Source organism: Thamnophis sirtalis, unplaced genomic scaffold, assembly GCF_051295495.1.
Source record: "Thamnophis sirtalis isolate CommonGarterSnake01/CBP01778 unplaced genomic scaffold, rThaSir2_p1.2 scaffold_2, whole genome shotgun sequence".
NCBI classification, from domain to species: domain Eukaryota; kingdom Metazoa; phylum Chordata; class Lepidosauria; order Squamata; family Natricidae; genus Thamnophis; species Thamnophis sirtalis.
Genome location: NW_028261382.1, coordinates 133,142,027 through 133,169,714, shown reverse-complemented (window position 1 = coordinate 133,169,714; position 27,688 = coordinate 133,142,027). Strand labels below are relative to the sequence as shown.

The 27,688-nt window shown below is 34.9% G+C and overlaps 1 protein-coding gene and 1 long non-coding RNA gene across 3 annotated transcripts in view; one reads left to right on the top strand and one right to left on the bottom strand.

Annotated features, from left to right (window-relative positions):
- The window catches only part of GDAP1 (ganglioside induced differentiation associated protein 1), a 357,570-nt gene that overhangs the window by 65,748 nt on the left and 264,134 nt on the right, over nt 1-27,688 (top strand). The window lies entirely within an intron of this gene.
- Nucleotides 1-27,688, bottom strand: part of LOC106538605 (uncharacterized) — a 175,764-nt gene that overhangs the window by 88,731 nt on the left and 59,345 nt on the right. Inside the window, exon 3 of one of the 2 annotated variants that reach the window (XR_015695623.1) lies at nt 12,756-12,883. The exons of the other annotated variant lie outside the window; for it this stretch is intronic. This is a non-coding gene — a long non-coding RNA (uncharacterized LOC106538605). The remainder of the gene's footprint in view (nt 1-12,755; nt 12,884-27,688) is intronic. 2 annotated transcript variants of the gene reach the window in all.

Sequence of the window (27,688 nt, the reverse complement as noted above, 5' to 3'; positions counted from 1 at the left end):
TTTTCATTATTGTTCAGGATGCCAATAGAAAAGCACAAAATACTCTCCCATAATTTTAATTTCTATTTTTTTTTCCCTGATGGAGTTCATTCTTTAAAAAAAATGCACATAGAAAAGTAGACACCAGGTTGAACTAGTACCTTTTTTTCTAACACATCAAATTTACCAACTAGGGGAAAATTATTTTGGGAACTGCATCAGTCATAGAAGTCATAGACTCAGCAGCTGCCACCAATGAGAGAAGCATGTCAAAAAAGTTAAGATGGTAGCTACAACTGCATGACCAAAGCCCTGACCCATTAATGCATGCAACTATGTAAAAAGGTCAGGGATTCAATCACATGGCCATCTTAGGTTTTGTGATATCCCTCCCATGCAAATACCCCTGATGCAGCTAGAAGTTATATAATCCAAACTTAATTTTGGTATCAACAGAAAAAAGGTAGAAAATAACTCTATCCTGAATAAAAATAATCATTTAATGAACGTCTTTCCACAATTAGTTCAAAGAATTTTCCCTGGGTTCAGCTAATTTGTTGGAGGAATTAAGCAATGTTTACAGTATATACTACTATATATTCATGTAAATAATGGTTGAAAAGCTACCATCCTAGTTTCATTGTATAATACAAAATAAAAGTTTGAGAAAAATAATTTTGCAGACAATATAGATCTATTTCAGCTTAAACACTTTAATAAATACATCAAAATGGTAATCATTTTTTCTTTTAATATAGAGCAACATGGAGATTCTTTCCATGTAAAAATCAAATATAGGATTTGTGATTTTATTTTAATTAATACAATGAACAATGTAAATAGTTTGGAGCTCAGTTTATAATTTTTGTTTACATAAAGCGTGTTTGTGTGTGTGTTTGATATCTGTCTGCTGTCTGTCTGCTTGTCTGTCTGTCTGTCTGTCTGTCTGTCTCTATCTATCTATCTATCTATCTATCTATCTATCTATCATCTATCATCTATCTTTCTATATCTTAGTTGTATATGTAAACTGGTGCACCTGGCTGAAAGTTTATTTCTAAATAATTCAAAGCAAACAATGCTGTTTTTACTTAAAATATTTAAAATTATGAGGAACATTGAGAAAAATGTTTTTTTCAAGTGCCCTTCATAAATAAAAGTTGCAAATCATAAATTAAATATCAGAAATTAAAAACGAATGAAGGATTAGAGTTTTTCGATAAGGTTTCTGATTTTAAGTGCCTTCTTATAATTGTTTGATAAACAATCTCCATGGGGAAGTTAAATTGACCATACACACTGCAGAGTTTAATAACTTCCAAGGGCTCTGAGCACCATGTTAAATTAAACTAGAAAAGAAAATTAGTTCAGTTTGATCACTTTGGCTGTACATCAACATTTCTTCCACACCGCTGAAGAACATGAAAGTATAGTGGTAGTTCCTGTCACCTTGCTTCTAAATTGTATGGCATATTACTTCAGTGCAACGACTTGTTTAAATACAATGTGCATCATTAGTGAACTATAGATACCACCTGCTCTTTACTTGGTTTTGCAGAATAGAGATTTCAATATCTGTTTAGATATAACAAAGAAAAGAGAGTTCTTATGAGACTCAGAATAGTACTCCACAACACGCCATGCAAATGCTTATCTAGGGTGAAATATAGAGTTTCAGCAATTTTTCAATAACAGGCAGAATGGGCAAAATTATTTGGGACTATCTCACAGTGTAATATTTCAGGCAGTCACTTTAATGCTCTGAAAAATGAAAAGATTCCCTTGAGGTGACCTTCACTCTCATCTGACTGAAAAAAACTGAGATCCGACTTTATTAGCATTTGGATGGAGACCACCAGAAAATCCCCGGATTGGTTGGTTGGTTATTTCTAAAGCTGCCCAATTTCTTGATGACTGAGCAGTGCACAAAGGTAAAATCAAAATAACAGACTAACAGTAGACAGGAAGGGGATCATCTCAGTTAAAGAGACATAAATATGTTTTACATGGGAAACCGCCATTCATATCTTAGGCAAATGCCTGGGAAAGGAACTCATTTTTTCAAGGCTCATTTAAAGAAGAGTTGAGGACACTTGAATCTCTGGGGTAAAAGCTGTTCCAGAGGACGGGCACTATGACAGAGAAAGCATGCCTCCTGGATCCCATAAGCTGGCACTGTGAGGAGAATAAAGAAGATGATTTTGATGGAGAAATGTAAAATCTATTACCAAAATGATGAAGGAACAAATACATTTTAAGTCCAAGTCCACATAGACAGAAGACATCCAGGAGAGGCTCAGACAGTACAATCTTGAAAGATTTTGTTATTATATATAATAAAATCTGTTTTAGCCTTCCTATGGATTTGATTTCTTGAACTGGATTATCTGGTAGGATCTGTTTAATGAGTAGGATACAGAACATGCTGACTCAGGGCAGAAACAATGGAAGAGAAACAGTCCCTCAAATAATAAGACCTACGCCATGTAAGGTGCTAAGCAACACCTTGAACTGCAGCCAGAAGCCTATTGGTAACTGGTGAAGTTTGCTAGAGGTTGGAATGCAGTATTCTGCTGACTGCCGGCTGACTGCAATTTGGCTGTTCAAATCTCACCAAACTCAAGATTGACTCAGCCTTCCATGCTTCTGAGGTAGGTAAAATTAGGAACCAGATTGTTGGGGGCAATATGCTGACTCTGTAAACTGATTATAGAGTAAAGCACTGTGAAGCTGTATGTAAGTCTAAGTGTTATTGCTATATGATGGCATGCCCGTAATTGCTCGCTGTTATATTCTGGATCAACTGAAGCTGCCATATGGTTTTCAAGGATAGCCACATATAAAATAAATTGCAAAGTCCAGGTGTGAAATAACCTAGGCAGGAATAATCACGAGGAAGGAGTCCCAAGCCAGGAAAGAGTGTAATTGGTACATAAGACAATTCTATATGAAGACCTTCTTCACTAAATATGCTATTTGTTCCTGAACCAGGAGCTGAACCAGGTCCCAGGAGGACCTAAAAAGGTGCACCAGTTTTTTCTGGGGAAGTTCAACCCCATTCAGAGCTAGGTATGAAAGTCCTTGAATCTGGAAGGTCCATACATGTCCATTTCCTTGGTATTACTAAGGATGAGTTTAAGTATTTTCTTCCCCATCCAGATCCCCACAGTTTCTAGGCACTGAGACAAGATCTTGACAATATTATTCAGTTGGCCAGGAGTCAGGATATACAGCTGAGAATCATCAGAGTACTGATTATACCTGACCCCATGCCAACAGATGATCTCACTCAGTAGCTTCATGAAGATGTTAAACAGGAGGGTTAATTTTTTAGCCCTGTGGCACCCTGCAAGTCAGGGTCTTTGGATCTAATCTCTTCTCTCCCATCTATACCAACTGCAATTAGATACTAGGAGAAAAACTAACACTAATGCTGTGCCTCCTGGTCCCAATTCTCATAACTGAACCAGAAGGATACACAAAATTAAATCTAGAGCTACCAAAAATTCAAAGACAGCAAAGATGGTTGTATCACTTATATCCCAGCTCTGCTAGTGGTTATTGACAAGTAGTTCAATGTCATATCAGTATATTATGTCTCTGAGAATCCTGGCTGAATACGGCTCTTCTGAAGCTGCAGCCTAGCCATTTTTCTGCAACCTTTTTCTTCAGAGGACATTGGAAGTTGAACAAAAAATTAGCAATGATCTATTGAGGAATGGGCCCCTTCATAGCAGATGGAACCACCTCCTTTCAAATACACGATTACTGTAGGGACAATTATATGTCACCTCTGGATGCCTTCAACAACCAAAGGAGGCATGGTTCTCCCAAGGATCCTGTCTTCTTGCTTAGAGTTAAATGAACTGAGCACAATTGTGCCTCACTTGCCTTGAATGGACCTGCCAAGTCAATCAAACCCTGAGAGTATCCAAATGATTTTTATGGTTATATTCTTAGAATTCTGTACAACAGCCCTGTAGATGTTCCTGTGTCCCATCCTTCTCTTATACAGGGAAGGGTCACCTTAAGGGAGGCTGATAGACGGTTATCTACAGAACAGGGGTGGGTTCCTGCCAGTTCTAACCTCTTCTATAGAAGAGGCTCCACAAATCTATGGTGCCATTTAGAACCGGTTCCAGCTCCCTCCCTCCCTCCCGTCCGCACATCATCAAGATGAAAAGCGAGAGAAGGTATTCTGGGAGTTGAAGTCCACAAGTCTTAAAGCTGTCAAGTTTGAACACCCCTGGGGTTTTTTTTCTAAAGGGTTAGGGGTGCAAGGGTCTTGTAACTTGACAGCTTTAAGACTTGCACCTTTCAAATGCCAGAGTTTTTGAGCCAACATTTTGGTTGCTAAGCAAGAGCGTTGTTAATGAGTTTCACCACATTTTACAAGTTGGCCACGCCCACCAGCAAGGCCAGAAAGCCACTCCCACAAAGCAGGCCATACCTATAGAACAGGTTCTAAAAAAGTTTGAAACCCACCACTGCTACAGAAGTAGTAAGAACATGAAAACAGATATATTTTATCACTCTTTTTGTCGCATACTCCCTAATGTATGCTCTTTCACATGCTCAGTTGGATTCACTCTTCATATTTCTCCAATAGTGCCCTAGGCATTTCTTCTGTTTCCCATTGCTTTTTTATAGATGATGATGATGATTCTACTTTTATTCATTAAAGATGAAACTCAGTCCACTGAACATTTAAAAATGTATCACAAATATTATTGATTGGCACTGATGGTTGATACGGGTTTCTGCCAGCATCCTAGGTATTGACCAAATATCTTCTTAAAATGTACAATGTTCCGAGTAGCACGGGTTTTTGGCAGTTCTGCTGGTGTTATTGTAGGAAGCTGCAATTTCTTGATGTATTTTGTACAATTCTTGGACATGGTGTACATGGGGCTGCCCTTGAAGAGCATCCGGCGACTTCAGCTAGTACAGAATGCGGCCGCGCGAGTGATTGTGGGTGCACCTCGGTTCGCCCACATAACACCTATCCTCCGCGAGCTGCGCTGGCTACCTGTTGATCTCCAGGTGCGCTTCAAGGTGCTACTTACCACCCACAAAGCCCTCCATGGTAGTGGATCTGGGTACTTGAGAGACCGCCTCCTGCCAATTACCTCCTTGCGACCTATTAGATCACACAGATTAGGCCTCCTCCGAGTCCCATCTGCCAGTCAGTGTCGACTGGCAACTACGCGGAGGAGAGCCTTTTCAGTAGTAGCTCCGACCCTTTGGAACGATCTCCCCGTGGAGATTCGTACCCTCACCACCCTCCAGACCTTCCGCACAGCCCTCAAGATCTGGCTATCCCATCAGGCCTGGGGTTAAAGATTATAATCCGTCCCCTCCCGAATGATGAATGAATGTTGCTTCTATTTTTAATTACGTATTGTCTTTATATGTCATTGTGTGTACTCCCTTCCCTATACGTTGTAAGCCGCCCTGAGTCCCCTCAGGGAAAAGGGCGGCCTATAAATAAATTTATCTAAATCTAAAATCTAAATGGTGCCAAGTGCCCCAATGACAATGGGTATCACTGTAACAAGTTTCATCCACATATCATTTCAATGGCCAGATTGAGATATTTTGTGATTTTTTTTCTAGTTCTTTTTCTTTGACTCTGACATCTCCTGATACTGTGATATCAATAAATTATATGCTTCGGTTTTTGATGACTCTGTTGTGTTCTAAATGAAGATCCATCTGTATTTGAAAGTCCCAGATGATCTTCAACTTGTTACTTTCAATGACTTTATCCACTTTGTGTTCAGATACAGGTAACTCATATTTTTTACATAATGTCAAGTTTAGCAACTCGGCTGCTGCTGCTGCTGCTGCTGCTGCTGCTGCTGCTGCTATTATTATTATTATTATACAATTGTATCACAGCGGCCAGTTGTTTCGCCGGATTTGGCATTGGTTACTAGTCGGGCCCCACCCAGGGGCCTAGGACGTCGTAACGTATTTTCGTAATATGCGTGCAGATCCAAGCAGTGCGGCTTTTTGCATTTGACTGATGGTGATTTTGTCAATTTTTAACTGTTTTAAATGTAATTCCAGTGCTTTTGGAATAGCACCCAGTGTGCCAATTACCACTGGAATTACCACTGCTGGTTTGTGCCATAGTCGTTGAATTTCGATTTTTAAGTTCTGGTATCTTGCGATTTTTTCATGTTCCTTCTCGGCGACCCTGCTATCACCTGGTATTGCGATGTCTATGATTGTGACCTTATTTTTCTCAACCAGTGTGATGTCTGGTGTATTATGCGCCAGTATTTTGTCGGTTTGTATACGGAAATCCCACAAGATCTTGACCATCTGATTTTCGATGACTTTTTCAGGCTGATGTTCCCACCAGTTTATTGCTGTTTTAATATTATAATTTTTGCACAAATTCCAATGGATCATTTGTGCTACTGAATTGTGCCGCAATTTATAATCAGTCTGCGCGATTTTTTTACAGCAGCTGAGCATGTGATCAACAGTTTCATCAGCTTCTTTGCAAAGTCTGCATTTGGCATCATCAGAGGATTTTTCGATTTTGGCCTTAATGGCATTTGTGCGGATAGCTTGTTCTTGCGCAGCCAGGATTAGTGACTCTGTTTCTTTCTTTAATGTACCTGTTTTTAACCATAACCAAGTTTGTTCACTGTCCACTTTATCTTTTATTTTTTTCCAGAAATTGACCATGCAGTGCTTTGTTCTGCCAACTCTCCATTCTTGATTTTATCACATCTTTTCTGTATTCTTGTTTTGTCTGTTGGGCCTTCAGTAGATTTTTGTTCTTTACTTCAATTAATAGATGTTCTTGACTTTCTTTTAAATAATCAGCCAGTGCATGTTTTTCCTCTTCAACTGTTTGCTTCACTTGTAATAATCCTCTGCCACCTGATTTTCGGGGCAGATATAGTCTATCAGTATCACCACGTGGATGTAAACTGTAGTGCATTGTCATTAGTTTCCTGGTTTTTCGGTCCAAAAGGTCCAAATCAGCTTGTGTCCAGTTAACTATGCCAGCTGTGTATCTTATAACTGGTATTGCCCAGGTATTTATGGCCTTGATTGTATTTCCACCATTCAATTTAGATTTCAAAATCTTCCTAACTCTGTTGGTGTACTCTCGCCTGACAATAGTTTTTACTTCTCCATGCTTGATGTTATCCAACTGCAGAATGCCTAAGTATTTGTAGGCTTCATTTTCTTTGCATTGGCCATTGGGCATTTGGGCATTTCAATTCCCTCAGATGCAGTGATTTTGCCCCTTTTTATGGATACAGTGGCGCATTTTTCCATGCCAAACTGCATTGAAATATTGGTGCTGAATACTCGGACTGTATTTGTCAATGATTGGATTTCTATTTCTGACTTTCCATAGAGTTTCAAATCATCCATATATAGTAAATGCGAAATCTTTTCAGCTTTTTTGGCTGTTTGGTAGCCTAATTTCATTTTTTTTAAGATTACTGATAGTGGGATCATTGCGATGATGAAGAGAAGAGGTGAAAGTGAATCACCCTGGAAAATTCCTCGCTTGATATTAACCATTCCGTAGCTCTCATTCCCTACTGCCAACTCAGTTCTCCATTGTTTCATTGCCTTTTCAGTAAAGGATGTAATATTTTTGCTAATGCCAGTTGTTTCTAAGCATTTTATGATCCAACTATGTGGCAGTGAGTCAAATGCCTTTTTGTAATCAATCCAGACCATATTCAAGTTCGTTTTTCTGTTCTTACAATTTTCTAATATCATTTTATCAATTAGAAGCTGATCTTTTGTGCCCCTGCTCCTTCTTTTGTTGCCTTTTTGCTCTACTGGCAAGATGTTGTTTGTTTCCAAATAATCCATCATGTTATCTGCAATAATGCCTGTGAGTAATTTGAAGGTTGTTGGCAAGCATGTTATTGGTCTATAGTTTTCAGATGTTGTTCCTTTAGTTGGATCTTTCTGAATCAAGTATGTTTTTCCAGTTGTCAACCATTCATCAATTTGGCCCTTTTGTAAAATTTCATTCAGTTGCCTGGCTAATATTGCATGTAAACTGGTCAGATATTTGAGCCAGAAACCATGTAATTGGTCCTTTCCAGGTGATGTCCAATTCTTTACCTTTTTAACTCGATTTTTGATCATCTCAGTTGTTATTTCTAATACTTGCATTTGTTTGTTGCCAATGCTTTTCTCAAAGTCATGTATCCACTTTGCTTCCTTGTTGTAGTCCTTTGCATTTCCCCACAGTTCTTTCCAGAATTCAACTGTGGCCTGCTTTTCTGGTTTTTCACTTTTGGTATCACCATTCACATTAAGACTTTGATAAAAACGCCGTTGGTCTGATCAAAATTGCTGATTTTGTTTATATTGGATGATTCGTGCCTCATATCTTTCAATTTTTTTAGCTGTTGCTTTTATCTGCTGTTTTATAATCTCTACAGCTTCATTGATGTTTCTTGTATCCAATCTATTTTTAGCTGATCTATGGTTTTGTTGTTTTTAAGCCGTTGCTCATGCATGTTCTTTAAGTTACTAGCATCTGCCCTTAATTTTTTGACTTTTTGTTCTAATCGGATTTTTCACTTTGGCTTTGATGCTTTTTCTATTGTGTGACTAGGTACTTTGATTTTAATGCCTAGTTCATTAGTGACTATTACAGATGCGCTGTACATTAACTGGTTCGTTTCCAAGATGGATCTCGGTTTGATTGTTGAAAACACTGCATTAACCATTTTCATGATGGGGGCCAAAATTTTCTTAGGTACAGTTTTTAATGATGGTAAACGTTGCCTTTCCTCATTAGACAGAAAATGCTCCATGAACTTGTCCTTCAATTCTTTTTGTTTTTGAGTTAGTTCATCAGTTGGTTCAATGATAACTGGTTCTGGTGGTAGTGTTGTTATTTCCGCCTCAACAGCTTCTTCTGGGAGTTCTACTACAATATCTTTAGTTGTGTCTTGAGTATCAGTTATTTCCGCTTGTGATGTTGTTTTTTTAGTTTTGCAAATTGCCTGAATTTCCTCATGTTCAACTTCACTAAACACTTTATTCCATATAATAAATCGCCTTTGATCTGCTAGTCGCTGTTCACTAACATTTGAGTCTGGATATTGTTGTTTCCATAATTCATACATTCGCTTTAAATAACATTTTTTTTCTGGCTCTGAGTTGTAATAACAGGCCATTATGGCACGATTTTCATCTGCACTATATTTTTGTCGTTTTGTTGGCTGGTCCACTTGTAGCCCACTTGTCAACGGATGCCCAGGGACCTCAACATCTGCCGCGGCCCTTGTTAACCCACGCGACGACCGATGCGGTATAGAATTTTTATTCGTTTCTTTCACCATGTTGTATGGGTTGGCGGGTTTTTTTATGGGGCCAGATTGCCAACCTGACCCCAACCCTCCTCCTTTCTCATCCGGGCTTGGGACCGGCAACAGCAGAGTTGTTGTTGTTGTTGTTGTTGTTGTTGTTGTTGTTATTATTATTATTATTATTATTATACAATTGTATCACAGCGGCCAGTTGTTTCGCCGGATTTGGCATTGGTTACTAGTCGGGCCCCACCCAGGGGCCTAGGATGTCGTAACGTATTTTCGTAATATGCGTGCAGATCCAAGCAGTGCGGCTTTTTGCATTTGACTGATGGTGATTTTGTCAATTTTTAACTGTTTTAAATGTAATTCCAGTGCTTTTGGAATAGCACCCAGTGTGCCAATTACCACTGGAATTACCACTGCTGGTTTGTGCCATAGTCGTTGAATTTCGATTTTTAAGTCCTGGTATTTTGCGATTTTTTCATGTTCCTTCTCGGCGACCCTGCTATCACCTGGTATTGCAATGTCTATGATTGTGACCTTATTTTTCTCAACCAGTGTGATGTCTGGTGTATTATGCGCCAGTATTTTGTCGGTTTGTATATGGAAATCCCACAAGATCTTGACCATCTGATTTTCGGTGACTTTTTCAGGCTGATGTTCCCACCAGTTTGTTGCTGTTTTAATATTATAATTTTTGCACAAATTCCAATGGATCATTTGTGCTACTGAATTGTGCCGCAGTTTATAATCAGTCTGTGCAATTTTTTTACAGCAGCTTATTATTATTATTATTATTATTATTATTATTATTATTATTATTATTATTCCTGACTATAGACATTAATTCTCAGATTTCCTGGTGCAATTCTTGAGACCGGCAAAACATTGTTCTGCATTATTCAGATTCATCTTTGGGGAAATGGGCAGTTATACAAATTTCATTAACAAAATAAATAAGTAAATAAAATCTTGACAGTTACAGACCACATTCTAGGCAACAGTACAATTTTGTTATTAAGCTCATCTACACTTAACTATACTTCTCATAAGCAGTTCCTTAATTTTACATTTTACAATTTGCAATAATGAAACAAGAAAAACTCTATCCATATTTCCTTGTTTGTTCAAATTGGAAAATTATGATTACTACCTTTGGGACATGTCAGAATATTAAGCTGTCTTCCATTTAAAAATCTCTCAGTATTCTAGTTTGTTCTAAAGCTCCGGATTTGAAAAAAAAATGGAAATGTGATTGTAGTTTAGCTGTTGCACAAAAGAAGAGGAAAGGGACTAGAGATATAAGCAAACGACTCAAGCTTATCTTAACTTATTTTGAATTCAGTTACAGTATTTTTGTGTCTATACTTCCTAAAATGTCTTAAATATGTACCTTCTTTCTACCTCTAAACAAAACTAAACTATCTAATGCCCAAAGAAACATAATTATTATTCTTCTAATTTTAAGTAGAATGTGGTAATAATTACATACATATGACAAATCATACTAATTTCTGAAACACTGCTTTATTTCTTAAGCTGTTTATTTTACAACTACACATTAATGCTTACACTTTTTCAAAATTCAACATAACAGTATAGTTTTAATATAGAAAGCAAATTGACAATAAACTTAGAAAGTAAATTAAATGAATTTCTCCTAGAACTGCACTGACTGTAAGCACACATAGACCCCTGGGAATATTTATGAGTAAATATATATATAAGGTAAGGCACCTATAAAAATTCACAAATATTTAACAAGAAAGCATAGCATCTCTGCTTCAATGATTAAATTGAGTATACTTTAGCTTTCCAATGGCTATTACTTAGTATGGAGGCAACTGGAAAATATTTTCCATATAGCTGAAAAATTATTCTTTCTTCTGTATATGCTGAATGCAGATGTTAGTTGGTACCAAAATGGATATAAATCCCTACTATTGGAGTATGAATAAAAGTTTCACATAAATATATGCAGGAAATCATCATCATCATCATCTTTTAAACAGGGAAAGTTCAACTCTCCCTTGAACTTGAAAGGTAAACTTTTTAGGGAAGAATCTAAAATTTATTTTAATACATTTTTAAATTTTTTAAATGTTTTAAATTTAAAATATTTATGAAAAAAATAAAGAGAAAAAGAATAAAATGAAAAAGAACATAGCAGATGAAAAATAAAATACCAGTAAATAAACAGAATATTTACAATTGTCATAAAATTTAACTTTTATCATTTCATTAATTAATATAAACTAGACTCATTATATCATCTTAAGAAATAATTGACAATGACCACAAAACACTAATGTTTATATTACAATGTGTTTGCCACTGTTCCTAAAATAAATGCACTTAATCATCTAAAATTAAGAATTTTTAAAAGACGAATAAAAACAATATTAAGTTCTACATTTTCCCCCATTGTATCTGGTAATTATATTAAAATATTTATAGAAATTAAAATTACTTCAGGCTACTAATATTACATTAAATATTTCCACTTTAAAAACCTATAATGGGTATTTGAGTATGCTAGATAATATATACAGAAATCATTCTTGCCTAAATTAAGTCAAAGTTCTGCTCTGGATGGATTATACTCTTAATTTTGCCATTACTGGTATACATCAAACTTGATATCCCTATCTGATATTAGCAATTTATGTCTTTTTTAATGTGGGCAAATTTGTTACCATTTGAATATAATTTAAAAAGTAGTGATTTTTTAAAAAAAATATTTTTTCTAGAAAAGTTCCTAGAAGAAAAAAACAGACTTTCTTTATGCATTATTTTTATTTTTTAAATAATCCTGTCTATTTCTTTCCAGGACTTTTAATGTTATTGTATGACCATCACATATATAATGTACTTCTGTATCAAATATATTTTCCACATTTATTATTCTATGATTTTATTATATATTTTATGCAATTATAGGTGGAGTGATGTATTTTTATAACACTTTGTACCAATTTCTTCTTAAATTATACCTTGTGGTAAATTTTACTGAATATTTTCATAAGTTCTCCCATTGTAATGAAATTGTTTTTAAAAAAATATTGCAACAATTTAATCATACAGTCTTTTATTTCTTCTGTCTCCCTGTCATATTTTAAGAGCAATTTTATACAAGTCCTCACAGGAGGTCTTGTTTCTGTATGTTTCAAAGTTGGTTGTTTTACTTTAAACCTCCCCCTTCTCCTTCTTTCTTGAAATCACTTTTATTCTTCCAGATAAGTATTTCGTTATCATTTTGTTTTTTAAAGATTAATTTTATATCCTGAAATTCAATAAAACCCTTAATTGTCTTCATCAGCTATCTTGTAACTTGAGTCTAGTTTGAGGATTTCTCATTTGGAATTTATTTATTTATTTAGATTTTGTATTTCTAAACCACCCTCCACTTCGCACAACACAGATCAAATTGCTGGCATTCTTAATTTGGAATACTACTACCTTCTAAATATGTTTTGAGGTAGACATGGGCAAAGCAAAGCATCAGGTAAGCCAAGCGATCTTTCCATTCAGCCAGTCCTTGCTAGTATTCACATCCACTGGAAACATGAACTTTGTTTAAAAGTTTCCTTAAAGAAGACAGCATAGGAAATAAATAGTGAGAAAATAGGAATTGCCCAAATTTATTTTTAATGTTTTTTTTACAAGTTGTAGAAGCATAGTAGAGAAAGAAAATATATATAAGAACACAAAACGTAGCATGTACATTTAAGCAATGTACCAAGAACAAAGATAAAAATTATTTTTGCCCATTATTAAATGTGTTAATATAAAAAATACTAAATAAAATTATAGATATATTATTAAAAAGTGTATTTTATGAAAAAGTAGAAGAAAAAGATATGTCATAATAGTTTGAAAGACATCATAAGAAAATAACTTATTTTTATAATTAAACTCCAAAAAGAAATTAAATTTTAAAAAAATCAACAAATGCACATTATATATTTTTCCAGTTCCAAAAGTGTTGTTTATATTGCAGAAACCAGCTATTAGGTCTTGTTAGTTATATACAATTAAATTACATTAACTATGTGTTTTTTAATAAAAGGGGAAAAATAAATGTACACAAAAGATCTTTTTCTATTCCAAATTAATCACTTTGAAATTTCTCTCAGATTACATCAGTGTTTTACCCATTGTGAAATTGTAAGATGGCATCTATTGTATATCATTGGTGATGCATTAAATTAGTTGTTTATATTATAAAGTCTAAACATAGGAGAATCTTTTGTGCGGAATTCCTTGTCTAATTTAGCCTCCCAAAGCAAATAGCTGTCTTTTTTGTTTAGTTAATGCACCACTGGAGAACCTAAAGATGTATAATCTTGTTACCATCTACATATACACATCCATACACACCCACCATGCTATTCCTTTCATGATAGCAATGTTTGCAGAGTGCAGAACAGAAGTACAAAAAAAAATGAGAGAAAGAAATTAAAGGTGTGAGGTAAGAAAAAGAAAAATAGCTAAAACTAATTTACACGTCACTTTCATAATACCTCTCATTGCTTTACAAACTATCCTGGCTTTCCCAACTCCAAACACAACTTCATTACATTTCTCACCCCTCTCTTTTCCATACTTTTGTCAGCTCCAGACAGAGGGCCTGCCATGATTATGACAACCAGATTCAATGAGGTGCAGAGGTTAAAGTGATGGATTAGGAACAGCAGGATTCTAGACTCTAGTCCCTCTCTAGCCACTCAAGGTCACTAGATGACTTTGGGCCGGCTCAAAAGATGGTTATTATGAGGAGTAGAGGCCTCGTTTTGTGCTTAGACATAAGCGTATATCAAGTAAAAATACTAATTAGTAATCCCACTAGCTCAGTCTTGCAATTCCTCTTGAGCAGTGACCCTTCATGTATCCATTTTGTAATTCAATCCTCATTCATTTTCTAATAGGACTAAATCACCTCAATGTAATTCTTTCATACTGATTATTCACTTTTGTATTCAATTCATATTCATTTATCCCCTTCATTCTAGACCCTGCTACTTCTTATTTTACAAGACACATTTAAATACTCCATTGCAACTACATTGTTACTGTATTGCTCATAGCAAACCTAGCCCTCATGTTATATATATAACAAAGTGGGCAAAGCAGTAAATACACAATGTTTTATTTCCAACCAAATTAGTTTGCATTTTTGCTTTACTGTTCCTTGCTGTCTTTAATTGTTTTTTGCAATTGTTTCTCTCTATCCACATTGTACAATATCTCTTCTCATTTTTGCAGCAATTACATTATACTTTCCTCATCCATAGCATGTCTTATTTCACTTCTCTACTACAGTAATTATCCATTTTATACTCCCCTCAACATAATTCTACATTCTTTAGCATTATATAATATAGTCCTTTTCACTCTGTTCCAGGTAACTCTCCATATTCTCCTATCCTATGTCTAATTTCTTTTCACTTTGTTAGGACATTAACTTAACTTCTAATTTTTTTAATACAAGCCTCATATTTTTCTTTCTGCAGTTCTTCCATTTTTATTTTATTTCAAATTCTGTATCTCCATCACTTTTTCCCCCACAACCCACTTTTGGCATTACCAAATAATGGCTTGAACCACATACAGAATCATTCATCACTCTGTATCCTTCACCAATTATCACAATATTTTATCATAAACAATCATGCTTTTAGATTTATATTCTTAAATCCATATTTCCCCCTGAAAAATATGAATACAATAAACTTACGTTTGAGCCATTTTCTGTTTCAAGACCTTTCTCACGGCAAATATCAACAGTCACCATTAACATTGATTCTTGGATTTGGAAATGATGCAATCACTTTTAATGCTCTTTCTCCATTATTTTTAGGATTTAAGCATGTTATTTAACAAAATAACCTTTTATCTTGGATCACTTTAATTCAAACCTCTTCTCTACAACAAGTATTCTTACCATTTGCACACAATTGCATATATGTACTTCTGGCATATAATCTACATTTATAATTATCCTTGCACTCTCTCTTCCCTGCCATTTTAAAAACATTTAGAAACAAGACAAAACAACAAAAACAGCACAAGAACAATGATGGCAAAGAAAACAAAACAAAAGAAGAAGAAAGGAAGAAAGGACATCAATCATCTTCATCAAAGGCCTGAGCAAAGAGACAGAGCTTTAGTGTTCTTCAAAATACCAGTAGGATAGATCTTCCTCTTTTACTTAGTTTCACAGAAACACAATGTAATTTGTTTTTCTTTTTTCCCCACTTCCTTTGCTAATTTACAAACTTGCATATGATGTGGTCATCATCACACAGGCCCACTAATATTGATTTCCACTGTCCATTGTGTTTTGGACAATCAAAACTGTCAGGTAAGTGTTTTCATAAACTAGATAAGGTACAGATTAGCTAACCATAACTGTATTAGTTAACTAATCTTCTTCTGAAAACATTAACTTCTGAAAACCTAGTAATATAAGGTGGTTTTTATATAAATATATACTGTTATAAAATGATAGGGTGCAAAATTACATTGCTAAGACAGAAAATGTTTCAAAATTGATCTTTTTAAAAGCACATACTTTTGTCTACCAAAAATGAAAAAAAGAGAAGTCAAGGCAAAATTTGATTTACCTTAGTCTATATGACGTATGCAACCATAAATAGTTTACAAAACAAGAACATCCATAGCAATTAAAACATCCACAATAAACATAAATTAACTAACTACAATACAATAAATTGAAATATCTGTGATAATTAAAATAAAAATATCATAAGAAATAAAATAATATTAATAATTAAACTCATATAAGAAAATAACAGTAATAAACTATTCAAGCAAATGCTTTTCGGAAACGTTCTCTCTTTGGTAACTTCTCAAATGATAGAAAGCATTAATTACCTGAATATTATTTTATCTTTCTAAGGATATTTAGCTTGGCTTGGCTACATGACTGTTACTTGTAAATGCTGAAAAAATAAAACAAAAGAGGATATATACACACCAATGGTTATTCGTTGGTTATTCTTTATATCTTATAAAGAGGATTAACCATATGTTTCTCATTTCCTAACTGAGTGCATATATATGGCCAAGTTTTTGTACTGGGAAAGAAGTTTGTAATATTTTATGTATCAAAAAAGATTCACTTATACATTTATTTTATTATCAAAATTTTTATTTATTATCAAAATTTATATGCCGCCCAATCCTGAAGGACTCTGGGCGGCTTATTATATAAATAATGTCAATTTTTCATGAATTAATATTTCTTTGACATACATACATACATATATACATACACACACACACACACACACACACACACACACACACACACACACACACACACACACACATATATATATATATATATATATATATATATATATTGCACAGTTCTACATACTACTGACAATAGAATACTTCTAATCAAATATTTTTTTTATTTAAATTATAATATACTGTCTCTATAGTTTTGAATATAAATTTTAAATTTTATCCCCAAAAGCTATCAGCTGGTAGACCAAATCAGGAAACAGAATACAGATTTGGAAACTTGAAAGCCTGAAAAGTGTTTTCTGTCCCTCTCTATTATATTCAAGAGTGTTAAATTGGAGTCAGTTTAAGTTTCTTTTTAGTATTTTCATCTTGTTCTGGATTTATATAATTTTTGTATAACTGGCATCACATACATTTTCCAAATCTGTCTTTGGTTCCTAACAATATGCTCCTAATCTAAGGAAATCAAATTTTTGGGAGAATACACAATAAAAGAGTTGAAAGGGACTTTGAAGATCTTTTGTCCAACCTCCAACCCTTCTCAAGCAGGATACCCTGTACCATTCCAGAAAAAATGGTTGTGCATTCTCTTTGTAAATACCTCCAGTGATGGAGCACCCATAACCTCTGCAGGCAAGCCATTCCAGTAGTTGATTAACCTGGAACTAAGGATAAATTTTCTGACAATAAGAACAAGCAATCTGTCTTAGATCAAGAAATAGATTACAACATAACATTTGTTTTGAAATGATTAAGAATCTATTGAGTAATAAATCTGATCTAAGTATAGCACTTGGTCCTACAACTATTATCTTTGCAGTTAAGCCTTTGATCTTTTAATGAAATTCTGCCATTTCTTGGGACATATAACAAGAACAGAAAGAAAAGCCAAAGTTAAGCTATTGCATGAGGCTGCATCAGTGGTGGGATTCAAATAATTTAACAATCGGTTCTCTGCCGTAATGACCAGCTGGGTAGGCGTGGCTTGGTGGTCATGTGACTGGGTGGGCATGGCCAAGTCAATATCACTCAGGTCGATGGGTGCTTCGCCTTAGCTGTTACAATGTAGCAAGGGTTAACCGGAGAGGCAGTTTCTGTAAGCAAGGCAATAAAGATTAGACTAGAAACACCAGGATGTTTTCTTCATGCCTTCTTTACAGGATTAACCCTGTAAAGTGGAAAAAACAAAAGGAGATTTCTTCCAACAACCGGTTCTCTGAACTGCTTAGAAAGTTAACAACCGGTTCTCCCGAATAGGTTTGAACTGGCTGAATCCCACCACTGGGCTGCATGCTGAAGTGATGGAAAAAAATAAAGCCTTCTCAATGAAGAACTTTGAGTAAAGCTACTATTGAATCTGTTTCAGAAAATATTCTTGGTCAATATTCAAAGGGAATATTGTTTTCCCTATTGTGACATACCCATGCATGGTTTACTGAACAAAAGAATAAAAGTACAGAGAAAGCATTTCAGAATTATGCATACTTTACAGAAAACTTACTAATAAATAAATTCTAGAATATACTGCAATTCCACTCTGAACAGGAAGTTGCCATTAGTTTGTTGCTGTATATACTGAGATGACTACTTTGCATATTTCATAGACTGAAAAAATGTACAACTTCTGCTTTCAGTTGTCTCTGATTTCTCTTCCTTTACATTTTATGCACATGTAACCTTTTATTGTGCATCTTCCCCACTCTTATCACATTTTTCTGCCCAATGCACCAGGAATGAGATAATAAACATTTTAGTTCTGTGTTTACTTAGATTTATCTTCTCCAATCTAGTGCCCTTCAGATATTACAAGACTAAAACTCCCAGCTTGATGGCTGGGAATTTTGGAAATCATAATCTCAAAGTATCTTGGATGTCAGACTGGGTGAACCTGGCCTAAATATTGAAAAGATACATAATGGTAGCAATTCTGTTTTGTAGTCCAGTTAAATCAATCAGTTCAGATTCTAATTGCATTTGGGATACAACTAATAACTTACTTGTGTAGAAGAAATATGCCATTCTATGCAAATACATTGTTTTTACAGATTGTGTGCCAGAAATATCTCCAACTATTGCCAGAAAAGTAAACATTCTCTAGTATATTTCCTACACATGAGAGAGAAAATAACTTAATATGAAACAGAAGACAAAGAAAGGATTGATATATAATGGTTTCTATGTAAAAGCAAACAAACAAGAAAATGCCAAATCATCAGAAAAAACATGCCACAATCTTCCAGACACATATAAAACCTTATTGGATGACTATAATAACAGAGACATTATGATTGAATGACACATTGTCATGGTGAAAGATGAGATTTGTCAACTACACACTTACATTTTGACAGTGAAAAATGCGACAATTCTTATAAATTAAAATAACCTGAAGTATTTCTGTATTTAATTTAGTATTAGTAAATGCATATTAAATATGATTTTGTTTTTCAAATAGACAGAAAACCTAAAAACTATTTTTGCAAATGATGTAAAGTATAAAGAACTATTGTTTGGCATTCATTTACATATTATAAACATTGAAAAGTAACATCTCATTTTCTGCTGTAGTAAAAAACTAAGATAAACATTAGGAATAAGTACTGAAAATGAAAGTTGGAATCACTATACTATTATATAAACCTCCACAAAGTTTAATTTATAATATGGTATATAATTTGTGTTATCACATATCAAAAGGATTTTATGACTAGAAAAGAATATATTTAAAGGGAACTGTAGATCAAGAAAAGGATCAGAGATTACTAAGTAGCTAAATAGTGTGTGGAATATTTTATATATAATGGACAAATTCATATGACAAATGGTCAGGAAAAGATCAATTTATAAATCCGTAAAATATCATGATATGTATGTATGTATGTATGTATGTATGTATGTATGTATGTATGTATGTATGTTTAAAGTCATATATATATTTTTCAAGGATTTTGATAAAAATGTACTTTTGACAATAATTTAATAAAGTTATATAAATATTTTTCTGCTTCCACAATATTTTTATATGTTTCTTATTCTGAATATTTCTTGAAATATATCTGTAAAGCTATTTCTGTTATTAATTGCCTTAAATATGGTTTTATTTATATATTTTCCACCTCATCTGGAAATTATTTGTGTTATGTATTACTTAATATTTGCTTGAGGGATAGTTCACCAATAATTTGAGAAATATTTATATTATTTTAAAATAAAGTAATAAAAACAGAAGAAAGAGAAAGAAGAAAAAGATACATACAGTTATTAATTTTGTTCAAGCTAAAACTACATTAAAATATTGCATTCTGGGGAGTCTTCTGAAAGCAGCAATAGATTTTCAGTTGATAACCCAATAACAAATAAACAATTTCTGAAATTCATTACCACAGGATGTAAGATAGTTATGAGTTCATAGGGCATTCAAAATGATTAGCTATATTAATAGATGACATGACTATCAACAGATGTTTTCTATGATGGCTAAAAAGGGAACTTCCGTGATGTAAAAAAAAATGTAATTAGCAGATGTTGGAGACAAACCACGGGAGACATTTCTCATTTCAATGTGCATTGAAAAAATACCTGAATAATGTCTTATATCATTCTGAAAATACATGAAGAGTCTCTAGACTTACATTGCTGATTCAGATTGGAACACACATCTTTATGTGTGAACGCTTCAAATTTTCAATTTTAAAATGCCAGCAGAATATTCATGTTTTTACTATAGATAGAACTAAATTAATCTTTCCATTGTCATGATGAGGCATGTAAAATTGAATAATCACATTTTTAAATATTTTTATTATAAAATAATGTGGAATGTTCATGTATTTTGGAACAGATAAAAAGAATTTTGGAACAAACAAAAAGAGATCAATTAGATGTATTCATACCTGATCATGGTAGTTTCAGTGGCGCTTCCAATTCCATGAAAAATTCTTTTTACAGGAGACAAAATCATATAGGTAATGCATTCTCTACCATTCTATCACTGTACTGTTTCTGTAACAGAATAATATATATCATTTGGGTAAGATCAGGACAGTACAATAATTCCAAAAGCAGATGGAACATGTATTTTTAATGGTTTCATACCTGCCCAAAATGAAAAAATGAGAATATTGACAAATAAACTTAACAGAATGACTTCATAAGTTCTTTAGCTCACAAGGATTAGGAAGTAGTATTGAAGAAAAACATGTATTGTAATATCTAGAGAGCTAGGGAGAACTATATCTAGAGAAGTTTAGCATCGAAGAGTAAGCAAAAGCTGGTCTGATTTGTAGATTAGAGTACCAATATGTCACCATATTTTCTTGGAAAAAATAAACTGAAAAAGGCACTATCTAAAAGAGGTTCATAAGGATAAAAAGCTGTTTATGTTCATCACTTTGCTTTACACGTTTTTATTTTAAAATTCAAGAGGAAAACCAAGAGGAATGCATATTCTAATAAAATATGTAAAATGAAACAGTATGGGCAAATGAATTTATTTATTTTATTTAAAGACAATTCAGTTTCCATATTTTTCAGAAGAATGTGAAAGACTGAGCATTATGTGGTACAATACAAATTAAATGACCAAAATAAAGGGCAAAACTGAGTTTTTGAATAATAAATAAATCTAAAGAGTTAAAATTAAGAACCATCCTTTATAAATAAAGGACATATGGTGACTGTACAATATATACATTCTATAACATGCAAACTGAAGTAGAATCTTATTTCACCCTATGCTTGATGCCTTTTTTTGCTTCCTTCACATGCTCTCCTTCATCATATTTATACTATGTAGACAAGCTAAATTGCATTTACATTTTTTTCAGTTCTTCCTCTTCCTTATAGAAATATGTTGCCTCTGTTTCCTTCATAGTCTTTTTACTAAGTGCCCAAATCACTGAGGTTTCTTTTTATCAAAATATTGTTCTAACTTTCTTTTTACTTTCAGTCTTTCTAAAACAAGTACTTTTTAACTTATCAGTTACTTAATAATTCCTGTTTATTACTCAACAGCAGTTACATCTCTAGTTATTACATTATATACGTTTACAATGTCTGTATGTGACAAAGTTTCCCTGAAAATACAAGCCTTTATTCAGTGATTTAAAACTGATTATGTCTAACAGATACGCCTTTGAACTATGACTTGTTTTTTGTACTAAAATTCCTTCTTGGTTCCCACTCAGTGACATGAAATATAATCTAGAGGCCCCCCTTCCAAGCAATGTTTCTGTTGCCAAGATATCAGATTTTCCCAGTACCCAAAAGGCAGTATTTTGCTGCTGAAAACAACAATCTTTTAAAGTTGTTATAAAATGCAGTTTAATCTGTATATCCAGAAAAACAACTTTGTGTTCATTTCAACATTTCAATTAACTACTAAAAGCTTATTTTTAATTTCATTTATTTATTTGAGACTGAAAAGTAGTGGAATCCATTAGACTCACATTTGTCTTATATAGCAATTGAAGACACAAATTTTACTATACTTGAAAAAAGCAATGCATTTCACAAAAGTCAAAGAAGGGAAGCAGCTATTGAAATGTAGAGTTTAAGAGAGAAGGGAACCACAAGAAAACTACTTAAAACACACATTCACTTTCTCTCTGGTATGCTAGAAAGGCAGATGCAACAGTGCAAAACCTTAACACAATGCAGATACTTGTTGTTATTAGTATTTCATACAACAGCCCTTCTGCAATAATAAAAATGTGTTCTTGTGATTGATTGAGAAGTCAATGATGGTGAGCTATCCAGAGTTATGGTTTTAAGATCCTCTAAGATCCTTTAAATAAATATGTAAATTCTCTGTATATTTTTATTTGTAGAAAGGGAACAATTTGGCCCCAAATCCTCCCCCATTTCTTGGTGCTTTTGGAAATCTCTTTTATGCATGTTTGAAACTTTATATGGTTTGCTACCTAGGTATGTGGGATCAAGGCATCTCTCCCATGATGAAGTATGCCCCATTTCCAGGAAGTGAACGGGATCCAAGACTCCTATGATGTCCCTGTTCTCTATTAAGACTTTCCTTGGAGAAAAGATTGGCTCCATCATTAAAAACCTTCCAAATTATTTTAGAGAATTTTGGGGTGAGTTATGACGTCATCAAGGTTGTGTTAACTTGTAACTTTGAATAGCTTACGTTTTGATTTATTATAAACATTTAATTGTTGCATTTTTAATTGTTGTAAACAATCAAAAATTATGAGATGGGGTGATATATTAAATAATAAATAAATTTCCAGCACATCTGATAAATCAAGCAAGAAAAAGAGTATACTTCCTCTATACCAATTTAAAGGGACATATTAGAAATTAGAGAATTGTCCTGAAGTTGGTTCAATGGCTTTCAAGAACTGTGCTGCAGCACATTGATGTGCCTTGAAAGGTCTATAGATGTGCTGGCATGAGCTGGAGTCCCACCTCTCTGACATCATCAGGGATGTACTGCCTCTATTTCGCTCCTGAGCCACAGTAACATGTAACATCATGGGACGTCAACTTACATGACCCAAAGGTCCTTACCTATGAGATGAAAAAAAAAATGAAAAAATTGAATTGGATGGTTGCTGAATCTTTTGTCCCTTTTGCTGGCTGAGCAGGAACTCAGGTGCATAGTGCAAGCAAGCATTACAGGTGAAACTCGAAAAATTAGACTATCGTGCAAAAGTTCATTTATTTCAGTAATGCAACTTAAAAGGTGAAACTAATATATGAGATAGACTCATTACATGCAAAGCAAGATAGTTCAAGCCGTGATTTGTCATAATTGTGATGCAAAGCTTACAGCTCATGAAAATCCCAAATCCATAATCTCAGAAAATTAGAATATCATGAAAAGGTGCAATATTCTAGGCTCAAAGTGTCCCACTCTAATCAGCTAATTAAGCCATAACACCTGCAAAGGGTTCCTGAGCCTTTAAATGGTCTCTCAGTCTGGTTCAGTAGGAATCACAATCATGGGAAAGACTGCTGACCTGACAGTTGTGCAGAAAACCATCATTGACACCCTGCATAAGAAGGGAAAGCCTCAAAAGGTAATTGCAAAAGAAGTTGGATGTTCCCAAAGTGCTGTATCAAAGCACATTAATATGGAAAGGAAATGTGTGGAAGAAAAAGGTGCACAAGCAGCAGGGATGACCGCAGCCTGGAGAGGATTGTCAGGAAAAGGCCATTCAAAAGCGTTGAGGACTTTCACAAGGAGTGGACTGAGGCTGGAGGCGGTGCATCAAGAGCCACCACACACAGACGGATCCTGGACATGGGCTTCAAATGTCATATTCCTCTTGTCAAGCTGCTCCTGAACAACAAACAACGGCAGAAGCATCTTACCTGGGCTAAAGAAAAACAGACCTGGTCTGTTGCTCAGTGATCTAAAGTCCTCTTTTCTGATGAGAGCAACTTTTGCATCCCATCTGGGAACCAAGGACCCAGAGCATGGAGGAAGAATGGAGAGGCACACACTGCAAGATGCTTGAATACCAGTGTGAAGTTTCCACGTTCTGTGTTGATTTGGGGAGCCATGTCATCTCCTGGTGTTGGTCCACTGTGCTTCATTAAGTCCAGGGTCAACGCAGCCGTCTACCAGGAGATTTTGGAGCACTTTATGCTTCCTTCTGCAGACAAGCTTTATGGGGATGCTGACTTCATTTTCCAGCAGGACTTGGCACCTGCCCACACTGCCAAAAGCACCAAAACCTGGTTCAATGACCGTGGGATTACTGTGCTTGATTGGCCAGCAAACTCACCTGACCTGAACCCCATAGAGAATCTATGGGGCATTGCCAAGAGAAAGATGAGAGACATGAGACCGAACAATGCAGAAGAGCTGAAGGCCGCTATTGAAGCATCCTGGTCTTCCATAAGACCTCAGCAGTGCCACAGGCTGATAGCTTCCATGCCTGACAGTGGTGATGAACATGTCTGACTACCAAGCCAAACTATCCAACCTACTCCAAGACCCACTTACAAACCTCTAAACACAGACCTCACCACCTACCTGGAAAAAACCACCAAATCCAAAATAAAAGCCTCTCCCACCAGTGAAGAGATCCAGCAAAGAATCATCCCCAGAAAGAAATCAACCAGATGCTCCAAACTCTATGGCCTCCCCAAGATACACAAAGAAGGAACACCACTCAGACCCATAGTCAGCTCCATAGGCTCACCTCTACAGAATCTTGCCAAATTCTTTGCCAAACAACTCCAACCCTACGCAGAATCCATCACCTCACATGTACAAAACTCACTCTACTTCATAGAAACATTGAAGAAACAAAACCTATAACCCAGCGACCTACTCACCTACTTGTGAGTTTCAATGTCATATCCCTCTTCACCCAAGTGCCTATAAATGAAGCCTTGACAGATATCCAGAACAAACAAAAAACCCCTAAACACTTCCTGGACCTGACCAACCACTGCTTAACCAACACATACTTTGTCCATAATGGACAAAGATACAAACAGATAGAAGGAGCACCCATGGGATCACCCCTCTCACCCATCATCACAAACTTATACATGGAACATTTTGAAACTAACGCCTTAGATAAAACTGAATACAAACCCAAACTCTGGCTTAGATATGTTGATGATACTTTCGTGATTTGGCCGCACGGGAAAGAAAAACTGGACAACTTTCTCACACATCTCAACAGCCTACACCCCAAAATACAATTCACCATGGAAATAGAAGCAAACAACCAACTTCCCTTTCTGGACACCCTAATCTACAAAAAGCCCAATGGCTCCCTAGGATACATTATTTACCGGGAAAAAACACACACCGACCGCTACTTAAATGCACAATCCCATCACCACCCTGCACAGATCAACTCTGTAGCCAAGACCCTCATCTTCAGAATTAAATGCTTAGCCAACAAAGACCACCTGAAAACTGAATTACACACTCTCACAAATGTATTAATTTCCAATGGATTCCAAAGAAAAACAATTACCAACCTAATCAAAAGGGAGACTCCCCCAAAAAACCAAGACACAGAACAGGACAACAGCATCGCCCTCCTCCCTTACTTTAAAAGTACCACAGATAAAATCAGCAAAATTCTCCACAAACACAATATCAAGACAGCCTTCAACACTGACCAAAAAATAGCCAACATCTTAAGAAACCCCAAAGACAAAATCCAGCTAGAAAACCAAGGAGTCTACGAAATACCATGCAAAATCTGCCCTGCAACATACATAGGACAAAGAAACAGGAGAATAAATGCACACATCGCAGAACACAAGAATGCAGTAAGAAAAAAAGAAAAAACTTCCTCCCTTTTCCAACACCTTAAAGCTACAGGACATGAAATTAATTTTGAAGGAACCAGGTTAATCTCCAAAACAGAACACTTCAACAAGAGAATAATTATGGAAGCTATCAAAATAGAGAAACACCCCACAACATGAATAAACATGACGATACCTCCCGACTACCAGATATCTTGAAACCAGCCCTAGTCAACAAACGAGCCCCACCCACCACCCAGGCCGTTACAACACAAAACAACAATAGACACACAGCCAGCACCAATCAGCACCAATCTACCAATCATGATACAACCACACAACCAATCATTCCACTTACTAAAACAAAGCCAGCACTCCACACACACCCGCCAAGATTTATAGAAAGATGGCAGCTCCAATATAATGAAAATTCTATTTTCTATAACATTGTGTATGTTAAATTTCTTTTGAGTAGAAAAGGAAAAAAAGAACATAGGAGAGAGTGAACAGAGGTTTCTTGAAGCAAAGTGCAATATTATTTTCTTCTTATGGTCTATCTATTCAAATTATGTCTGAATTCATTTTACTATCAGTATTCTGGAATTGTATTCTCTTGCTGCATATAATACTAACTAAGAAATATTCTTTCTAATAAAGATATTGAGCCAGAAATAAATAACAGTGTTGTGATGTCCATATATTATTCTGTATAATTTGAAACATTTTCTACAAAACCTTTCTAGTTTAAATTTTAGCATTTTAATTTAATGCTTTGACTCATGCTCTCAACTATCATTGAAACATTGCCACAGATATAGAATTTGTTATTTGGGCAAGGCAAAAATTATGAATTTCAAGAGAGAGAAATTCTTAAAAATGTTTAAGAATGTTATATGGTTTCCAAAAAAATCAAAGGTAGAGAAAGATGAGTAGGAAAAAAAATACTACACATAATTTACAATCCTATATTCTCTTAAAATCACTGAACTTAGTGAAATTTCCTTCTTGTAAACATACATACAACAGTGTTGTCTGTTGGCCTATTTCCACTAGAAAATGGATAAATAAAACTTGAAGCACAGAATGAATGTGCCAGTTAGTCAGGAGTTTTATATTACAGGAATGATGGGCTAATGTTCCAAGCTTCATTAATCTATCCTTTAAAAATAAAACTTCAAATCAAATGTTGACAATTAACAGACTCTGCTTTCATCCTTGGATTTCAGAATATTAAATAGCACTCAGCTTTTCAATCGCTTAGGGAACTAAAGGTTTTTCAGGTGGTGACATCAAGTGATTAGCCCATTCATCTAAGTACATCACGTCCACCCCATAGATGGATATAAGCATACAGAAAAACGGCCACACCATAACACCGTATTGTGCTGAAGTTTACTAAAAAGGATGTGAGATTACTGATGTATAGAAGTTTTACACCAGCAAAAAGTTTCCCCTGTCCTGTCATGATCGACTCAAGTGGGCAGCGCTCATCTCTGATTCTTAGCTGAGGGAGACTGTATTGCCCTCCATCATCACCTGGTCAGCATGAAAATGGAATGCAGTAACCTTCCCACCAAAACAGTACTTATTTATTTATTCACATTTACATGCTTTCAAACTGCTAAATTGGCAGGAGCTGGAGCGAATAACAGGAGCTCACCCCATCAAGTGACCCTTGATCTTGAGCCTGAATTGTCAGCTTTCCAGCTTACAAGCTCAGCATCTTAACCTGCTGAGACATTTCACTGCACATTGCAGCTGCATAATAAGAAATAAACAAACAAATAAATAACATATTTTAACCTGAAAGAGTTTCAAAAAATGAACCAGGAATGTGGCACAAATTTGATCTGAATTAGGCATAAAGTTAA